We start from the raw sequence: 9,960 nt of genomic DNA, 5'->3' as shown, positions 1-9,960 counted from the left end.
CAACCCACTTGGATACACAGTCCACAGCAACTAAGATGTATTTGTTCCCATACGAAGAAGGAAACTAGCCTAAGAAGTCAATGCCTCATACGTCGAATAATTCAATCTCCAAAATATTTGTTAAGGGAATCTCATTCCTCCTTGATATATTTCCGGTTCTTTGGCACTTATCGCAGTTCTTTACATAAGCGTAAACATCTTTAAATAGTGTAGACCAAAAGAAACCTGCTTGCAAAATCTTTGCTGCAGTATGTGAACCATCAAAGTGTCCCCCACATGGAGATGAATGGCTATGATATAAGATCTCAGCAATCTCACTTTCAGCTACACACTTTCGAATTATATTATCTGCACATTGTTTAAATAAAAAGGGATCCTCCCAAAGATAATACCGACTATCATGAAGGAATATCTTTCTTTGTTGGCATGTCATTTCTCGAGGAATTGTTCCACATGCAAGATAATTGGCAAAATCAACAAACCAAGGTGTTTCATGAATTCAACTCACCTCAAAGAAGTGCTCATTTGGGAAATTCTCGTTGATAAGCACACGTGATCGAGTTACCTCATCTTGCTCTAACCTCGACAGGTGATCAACTACTTGATTTTCAACACCTTTTCTATCTTGGATCTCAAGGTCAAATTCTTAGAGTAAAAGTATCCAATGAATTAGCCTTGGTTTTGCATCTTTCTTCGTGAACAAGTATTTAATGGCCGTATGGTCAGTAAATACTGTAACTTTGGTACCTATAAGATATGAGCAGAATTTATCAAAAGCAAAAACTATAGCAAATAGTTCCTTTTCAATTATCGTATAATTGATTTGGGCTCCCGTCAAGGTTCTACTTGCATAGTAAATGGGGTGGAACACTTTATTTTTTCTTTCACCCATCACAGCTCCAACAGCATAGTCACTTGCATTGCACATCAACTCAAAAGGTGAGTTCCAATCAAGTGTAATGATTATTGGGGCTGAGATTAACTGCTTCTTTAGATCTTCAAAAGCTTCCAAACATGCTTTGTTGAAATCGAACACTGTATCTTTCTCTAACAACAAACACAACGGTTTAGAAATTTTCGAGAAATTTTGATAAACCTTCGATAAAAATCGACATGGCATAAGAAACTTCTGACTCCTTTCACATTAATTGGGGCTGTTAATCTTTCAATTACGTCCACATTTGCTTTGTCGACTTCAATTCCTTTCTTTGAAATTCTATGGCCTAAGACAATCCCTTCCTTAACCATAAAATGACATTTCTCCTAGTTAATGATAAGATTCGTCTCTTCGCATCTCTTCAGTACCTTAGTCAAATTACTCAAACAGATATCATAAGTGTTACCAAAAACAGAAAAATCATCCATGAAAACCTCAACAAAATTTTCAACCATATTAGTAAATATTGCCATCATGCATCGTTGAAAAGTTGCAGGTGCATTGCATAAACCAAAAGACATTCGCCTAAAAGCAAACGTACCATATGGACAAGTAAAGGTTGTTTTATGTTGGTCCTCCTGGGCTACAACTATTTGGTTATATCCCAAATAGCCATCTAAAAAATAGTAGAATTCATTACCTGCCAGTCGATCTAACATCTGATTCATAAAAGGCAACGGAAAATGGTCTTTTCGAGTGGCTTTGTTCAACTTTTTGTAATCAATACAGATTCTCCGACCGGTAACAGTTCTCGTTGGAATTAACTCGTTACGCTTATTTTGAACAATCATGATTCCACCTTTCTTCGACAAACATTGCACCAGAGTTACCCACGAACTATCTGAAATAGGATAGATGATTCCTGCATCTAACCATTTGATCACTTCCTTCCTCACAACTTCCTTCATAATAGGATTGAGCCTCTTTTGCCCATCAATTTGAGCTCTTTCACCTTCTTCTAAAATGATTTTATGCATGGAAAAAGAAGGGCTTCCAACCAATTGCTTTCTTAAATTTCTTTAAAACAACAATCGGTTGTTCCTATTGATCTTTCATTAGTTCTGCTGAAATAATCACAGGCAAAGTAGAACAGTCACCTAAATAAACATATTTCAAATGAGAAGGAAGTACCTTTAGTTTGAGTATAGGTGGTTCTTCGATTGAGAACTTGGGTTGCACAAATTCTCTGACTTCTAACTCCAACGGTTCAAACCATGTGGATTAAATAAAATTTCTCAGATTGGCTTCCATCAATGCCATGTTTTCTTCACCTTCTTCATCCTCCAAAGGGTAAAACTCTAAAGCTTTCTCCAATGGACCTTCCTTAAAATTACTTTCCATAGAAACCAAGGTTCGTATCTCATCCATAACTGAACACTTCTTTACCGAATCAGAAAATTTCATCGCTTTAAGAATGCTAAAACTTACATGGTCGTCTTGAACTCGCATGGTGAGTTCGCCTTTCTGCACATCAATTAACGTCCTCCCCATGGCTAGGAAAGGTCTCCCAAGGATAATTGACACTTCCTTATCCGCTTCAAAATCTAAAATAATGAAATCAACAGGAAAAATAAAATTATCGACTCTTACCAAAACATCATCGATCTTTCCTTTGGGATATGCTAACGATCGATCCGCTAGCTGAAGCGTCACAGTTGTAGGTCTTACTTCACCTATCCCTAACATCTTGAAAATAGACTTAGGCATTAATTTGATACTTGCTCCTAAGTCACACAAAGCTTTACCACAGTAAGATTCACCAATGTCACAGGGTATAGTAAAGCTTCCTGGGTCTCATTTTCACTCAGTCGTTTCTTCTTGGACAATATATCCTTCATAATCTTCACATAATTTGGTATTTTTTCTAAAGCCTCCACCAACGGAATATTGATGTGTAACTGCTTCAAAACATCCAAAAACTTCTTAAATTGCACCTCATGTTTCTGCTTGTGTTGCTGCAATATTTGCGGATATAGAGGTGATGGAACTTTCGGTTAAACCAGACAACTTTTTTGAGTAGGTAAATCTGTATCCAAAAAAGATGTTAAAATATCTGAATTCACTAAGTCAGGGTTTACCTTGTTAGACTTTGCAGTTTCTGATTCTTTTGGTGTAAGAACTTCAACAGCTGATTGATTCTTCTCAACGGGCTTATCTTCGACATCAATCAATCGGGGTTCTAGAATTTTACCACTTCGCAATGTCACTGCCTTGATATGTTCTTTAGCCAAATTTCTTGGACTCTCAGTATCGCTCGGCAAGGTTCCTTGCAGTCTATTACGAAGCTCCGTAGCCAACTGACCCATTTGGTTTTCCAAATTTTTCAGTGTTGCTGCTTGGCTTTGGATCAAAACGTCATTCTTTTCCATGTACGCTTTCAACAAGTTCTCCAAACTGTTTGATGCCTCAGCTTGAGGTGGTTTTAGAGCTTGCTGATTAAACCCCTGAGATTGGTTGGGTCTTTGCTGCAATAAGTTATAGTTCGGTCCATTTCCTTGGTTGCTCCAAGAAAATTTAGGATTATTACGCAATGAAGGATTGTAGAAGTTGGACTGGAGTCCTTGCCCACTCCTATTTTGATATTGGTTCCCCACATAGTACACTAACTCGGGATTTGATGGATAATTCTCAAAAGAATGACCTTCCCCACAGTACACACAGGAAACTACTTTAAACGGACTTGGTGGCTGAGCTGTAAAATTATTAGTACTACTAGCGGTTAACTATTTTAACATAGAGGAAATAGACGATACCTGAGCTAATAATGAAGTGAGGGAGTCAACTTCATGAACTCCGGCTACACGTCTTCCTGAAGCTGTTCGATTTGTTGGCCATTGATAGTTATTACTCGTTATCCTCTCGATGATCTCATAAGCCTCATTATAAGACTTAGACAAAATTGCACCATTCGCGGAAGCATCTACCATTAATCTTGTATGTGCATTGAGACCATTATAAAATGTATCCAACTAGATACAATGAGGAATCCCATGATGAGGACACTTACGAAGTAACTCCTTGAATCACTCCCAAGTCTCATCCAAAGAGTCATCATTCAATTGTTGGAATGTTGTGATCTCGTTCCTTAATATAGCATTTTTGCTAGGTGGGAAATATTTAACCAAGAATCTCTCTGCTAATTCTTTCCATGTAGATATGGAACTTGGTGGCAATGAATTGAGCCATGCTCGTGCTTGATCTCTCAACGAGTATGGAAACAACTTCAACCTCAGTGCTTCTTCAGTCACACCGGCTATCTTGAATGAATCACTCACCTCCATAAATAGTCGAAGGTGGAGATGTGGATATTCCATAGGCATACCACAAAATTGGCCCACCGTTTGTAGCGTTTGAAAGATCATTGGTTTCAATTCAAACTGGGTTGCCTCAATATCTGGCCTTCTAATTCTTGGGTTTAACTCACTAAAAAGTGGCACATCATATTGTCTGATGCATCGATCCCTAACATCGGCAATGAGGATATAATTTCGTACATTATCAGCTTCATTACCTTGGTCTTGATTCTGATTTTCGGGGTCCATCTCGACTTGTCTTTGAGCTGCTCAATTCTATGCTCATAAACACTTGAACAGAAAATAAAAAAAATTAAAACGAATAAGTTAGTAATGTTAGAAATAAATCAAATTGAAAATAAATAATTTCACGAAAAAAATGACTATGGCAATAGTTGACAATCCCCGGCAAAGGCGCCAAAAACATGTAACGCTAGGGTTTGTGCAAGTATACACAGTCGTTATCAAGTAATAAGTAAGTATCGAGTTATTGTCTCCATGGGGATTGTATTTGTGCTAAGTCGCTTAATTTTTAAAATTATATTAACAATTTGGTAATAAAAACACAATATAGTTAAGAAGTAGTGATTAAAATATATTAAACTAAATGCAATGATCCCTAATGCAAATTATCCTAAGTATGTAAACTATATGAATGAAATAGATTTTAGTAAAATTAAACACAATTTGCAACAATTATAACATAAATAAACTAGGACAATTACTTTAATTAAACTCAATTTATTATCAACATGCTTAATAACATTCGGAAAAACATTCTATGGCAACTCGATCTTTCATGAGTTTGGAAACCACATTAGGTTCTTTCGGAATCTTTTACTTAGTAAATACGCATTTTACTGATCCTTGTTTACTAAGGGTTTACTAAGGATCACTCAGCTAATTCAAGTGCATTTCAATCACGTATGAACGAAATACAGACTTGATTTTAATTGAAAACATGATCGATTGAGTCACAAACATTATAAGCATGAATCAAACAAATATTATTTAATCAATATAATCAACTTAACTTAAATAAAATTAAGCTATAATTGTTGTAAACAAGAACAAAGAATATATAGCAAATATCTTCAAATTAAATTTAAAGAAAAGAAAGATTAAACCCAATTTAGAGTGGCTGTCACCCAAGACTTTGACTGACGAGGCTTCTTCGCCTCTTTGCATTACTCCTTTGCTGATGGCTCTCCAAGGTGGCCGACCAAGGGTTCTTTAAGAAGCTTAATTTCTAACATCCTTATGCAAGGATGATGAAGGGGAAAGATAGCTAAAAGAGTTGAGAGAATGATGAATGAGTGTGAGATCATGGGATGAGGGATGATTGAAAAAGTGAGAAATAATCTCTTATTTATAGGTGAGGCAAGGGAGCTAGTTTGCTAAAAATGGGAGTGTCCATCCTTTGAAACTTCCTCCAAGAGTGGCCGGCCATGAATTGAGGAAAGGTGGCTGATTTTTCCTTGATTTCTGGTCAATTTGAGTGCCATAACAACTCAGGATTAAGACTCGGTCATCAGCAAATCTTTGGGAAAATCTCTGATTTCTTTAACTCTTCGAGGACTTTGTATAATTAAACCCAAAAAATGGTTTATGACATCCATGTGCAGCCAAAAATTGGGTTGACTTGGTCCCCAATTTGGACAGTTTTGCAATTAGAAGAAAATTCTTAGACCTGTCCAAAAATAATAGATAGTTTAGATGACCGAATAATATAATTTAACCACATTAATTAATCAATTTACTTAATTAATTAAAACCAAATTTATTAATGAAATATTAAAAATGTATATTAAATATAACTTTATATTTTATTATTTAATTTAATCATGCATGGCCCACTTTATAGCTTAAAAATATAATATTTCAAATTAATATAAAATAAGCCATTTTATGCATGAAAACTATATAATAAAGTATAAAATCACATTTTAATAATTTCTATGTCCTAATTTCATATTTTCACATATTTCATTAATTTATTAAACAATTACTTGGTTTTAACAACAAATTTAAGTAAAAGGTGATGAATTATATAGGAGAAATCCTATATATTTTTCAGTTTACAACCCTCACTCGCTAATGCCCCATAGGAGGATTAGTTACTTATGGATCTAGTAAACAATATAAACTTAAATGAAAAAATGAACATGAAGAACAATTTCAAGAATAAAGTTTAGAAGAAGCATGATTATATTAAATTTAAGCACATAATTCTCACAAAGTTTCAGAATAATTCCAAAATCTGATTTCTTCCCAATAGTAAATAACTAGTTCTAGATCTAAAGAGAAAATTACACAAAATGTCCATAGCATGTCTTGACTGAGCCTTTTGATAGACTTAAAATGATCGTCGTCCTTAACCCTAAGGCAGCTGAAGTTCCCGAGCTTATAGTTGGATTATGCAGACCAAAATGCCCCTAGCTCGTATGAATTTCCCGTACAGAAGCGATGTCATGACACATCAGGTCTTGTGTTTCGATATCGAGGGCAGTATGCACAGCTTCAGGTTGTTTTTAGGGGTATGTTGCAACATCCTCAGGCTGTGTCACGACATTGAAGGTAGTCTTAGACTTTTCTTATTCTTCTCCCTATGTTACTACATCGCATGCTCCGTGTTGCAACCTAGCGGCCAGTATTAAGTTAATACTCCTTCTAATGGTATCCTGCATACTCACAAAGTGTATTAGCTTCCCCGTAGGCCTCATTCGTCCCCTAAGGTCAATAAAAGATTCAACTTACACACTTATCAAACTTAACTAAACTTATTGAAATATAGTTAAAACGCAACTAAAATGTTCATGTTTAAGCTCCTAAAGTGTGAAAAATAGTTTAATCTGCTACACCAAATTACGACAGATCAAACTCCCCTAAACTTAAGTCATTGCTTGTCCTCAAGCAATACAAACAAAAATAATAAATAAAAAAACCCTTGAACAAGTATGTACAAGTGTTAGCTTTGGAGCACATGAATAGACATTTCATATTCACATATAATCTTAGCATGAGATATAATTGACTTGCCACTTTTGGTGCCAAACACCTAAGTTCAGTATATTACAAAGCATACAAGCATTAAGGGTCCCAATTGTAGGAATCTATCGATAAATTATACAAATAATTTGATTTTCCTAGCAGAATACAAACAGTCATAAATGCAATTATTCAATATGATTTCAAATTGTGAATAAGTCTCCTAGATCACATAGGGATTTTCAGCTTGTTACGTTCTGAGGCTTAAGACGGGTATGGATTTCAAGAATAGTAAGCATCAAGTACTTCCAAGCATGAAAATAGTTTGGCACATCATATTGTCCACTATTCTTCCCTTTAGTAACCCTTTCCTGCTCATCACCTTATGTCTCCTTCTCTCACCTTCCTTATTTCTCCACATAGGAAGTCACAGCATAATATAACAATCATGGTTAGCTCACAAGTTTTTGTGCATTAATGAATGAGATTTTATAATTTTGTGACTTTGTCACATTTTTTCATTTTTAAATACATCTCACTCACAAATACTTTTACTTTTCAAGTAATTTTTCTACTCGTTTTGATTTTCTTGAATTTTGTTTCTTTTGTTGCACACATTATCTAACTTATGATTACTATATGACACCGATCCCTCATATTTCACTCTATTTTTACAAAATCCATCATAATGTATCTACTTAACCCTCAATACGTATGGCTAGACGTCTATAGTCATATAATTCAGGACCAACAGAAAATTATAAGTACAAATTTATGTTTTGGCTCGGTTTTTGTATAAAGGTTCTTCAAGAAGTGATTTCTGGTTCAAAAAATAGGTACTAAAGAAAGATAACAGGGTTAGCTTTTTGGCTCTAGGTATATTCCAAACAATGTCTTAGGTATTCCCTAGGTATTTCAATATTCACAACTCTAGTCAACAAACAGCCACAAATTCAACAATTTATCATTCATGCCAGCATGCTCGTTTCCTTGTATTCTCCATAACATCTAGTACATGCAATTGCTTTAATGCCTATTTACAATGTAATATATAGAACTTAGTAGTCTAATAATAAAAAATCTAAAATCACCTATCCTTATGCCAAACTTATTGTAAATACAACCACTCTATGTGCATACTCCTAAATAATCACTTGTATTTCTACATGCTCAAGCACACAAATGACAAGAACAATTAAAGAAACACATAAAAATTAAAAAAAAATTCTAAGTCACCCCACACTTTAGATAACACATTGTCCTCAATGTGTTGTCCCAAAAATGATAAGGAAAAAAGTTATTGGATTTATTATGATAGTTTATCAGCTATTGGTGGGTGCTTCCTCCATTCCTCATTGCAAACTCTAATTATTGTGGCTCCTCTAGGTGGGGTTCCTACATAGAAAATTAGAACATGACACAAAAAAACTTATAATTTACTATTAATCCTACCCTAAAATCAAAATAAAATCATCCAAAAATTAATAGAATCTTATAAAAACATTAAAATTTTAAATTAATTCTCCTTTGAATCATCGAACTGAGGTGTATGCCTTTGTCCCATGGGTGTTTTTCTCTTGCCCCAGCCATATTTTTGGTAGGAGCTCCTACCCGTTGAATGTGAATGTTGGGTTGGGCATTGGATGATTGGCCCTTTTGGCATGGAATATTGCTGCTAGAATGCCACCTCATACTCATCCTCAGCTCATGGAGGATCCTACACATCCCCCTCATCTTCATATTCGGATTCTGCTTCCGTCTTATCTCTTCCCCTATCATGGTATGTCGGTGCTGGGCCAAACATGTCAGGTGCATAATTTGGAGCTCGCAAATCATTCATCCTTTCAAATTCTTGAAGTACTGCCCCTGTTTCTTGCATCCAACGGATCAGTCCTTTGAGCTTTTCCGCTGTGATCCCACTTGTCCCTCTTCGAGCTTTTGATTTCTCTTTCTGTTTAAGTGAAACCGGGATATCCATCTTTTTTTTTCCTTCTCTGATTCCACTTCATGATCTATTTACTTTGAAGCTCGACGTATTACGTGTACAATTAGTCTCCAATGATGCTTTTTGTTGGTTTCATGAACTACTCATTTTCACCCATTGGAACATTAACCTGTCGACATAGTTTTATCACCAGGGGGAAAGAAAATTCTAGCTTTTTGGCTATGTGCACAGTGCCTCATTTCACGGTAAATCCATTTACCTACACATTTTCTTCCACTGTAAAATTCCATACAATACAAGAGCTCGAAAAGTATTAATGTTAGAAACATTTAATGCATGTGTAATTCTAGTACCTATGAACTGCATCCACATTTTCACTACTGGGAACATTATCACCTGATTGAAATTAGTCGGTAAATCTAAATCTGGTATAAAATTCCATGTACCTCTACCCTGCGTTAAGTACTTAATAACATTCTCCATATCTATATCCTTAAAATTTTCGAAATCAGTACTATCTAAGAAGTCTCCGATATAATAGGGTATATCATAGCACTCACAAATTTCCCTTGGAGTAATGGGCACTTCTTCTCCTCTCACTATTATTGTATCCCAATTTTGTTTTTTTCGTATTTCTTGGTCTCTAAAGGAAACATAGAATTCTTACACAACTGAATTTACTGCGGTTTCCTTGGGAGTGATATAGAATCGCTCCCAACGAGGGTATCTAACTAAACTTCAGATTTCATTGCTTAAAGCCATTAAAGATTCAAACCCTCACTCTTGAATGAAAGGCT

General features: G+C 35.3%; 1 non-coding gene across 1 annotated transcript; it reads left to right on the top strand.

The window, feature by feature from the left end:
• Positions 1-3,922: 3,922 nt before the first annotated feature.
• Positions 3,923-4,029, top strand: LOC128041427 (small nucleolar RNA R71). Its single transcript, XR_008196449.1, has one exon. It is a non-coding gene; the product is annotated as a small nucleolar RNA R71 (small nucleolar RNA).
• Positions 4,030-9,960: the final 5,931 nt, after the last annotated feature.

Source organism: Gossypium raimondii, chromosome 5 (assembly GCF_025698545.1).
Source record: "Gossypium raimondii isolate GPD5lz chromosome 5, ASM2569854v1, whole genome shotgun sequence".
NCBI classification, from domain to species: domain Eukaryota; kingdom Viridiplantae; phylum Streptophyta; class Magnoliopsida; order Malvales; family Malvaceae; genus Gossypium; species Gossypium raimondii.
This window is presented reverse-complemented; position numbering and strand designations above follow the sequence as displayed.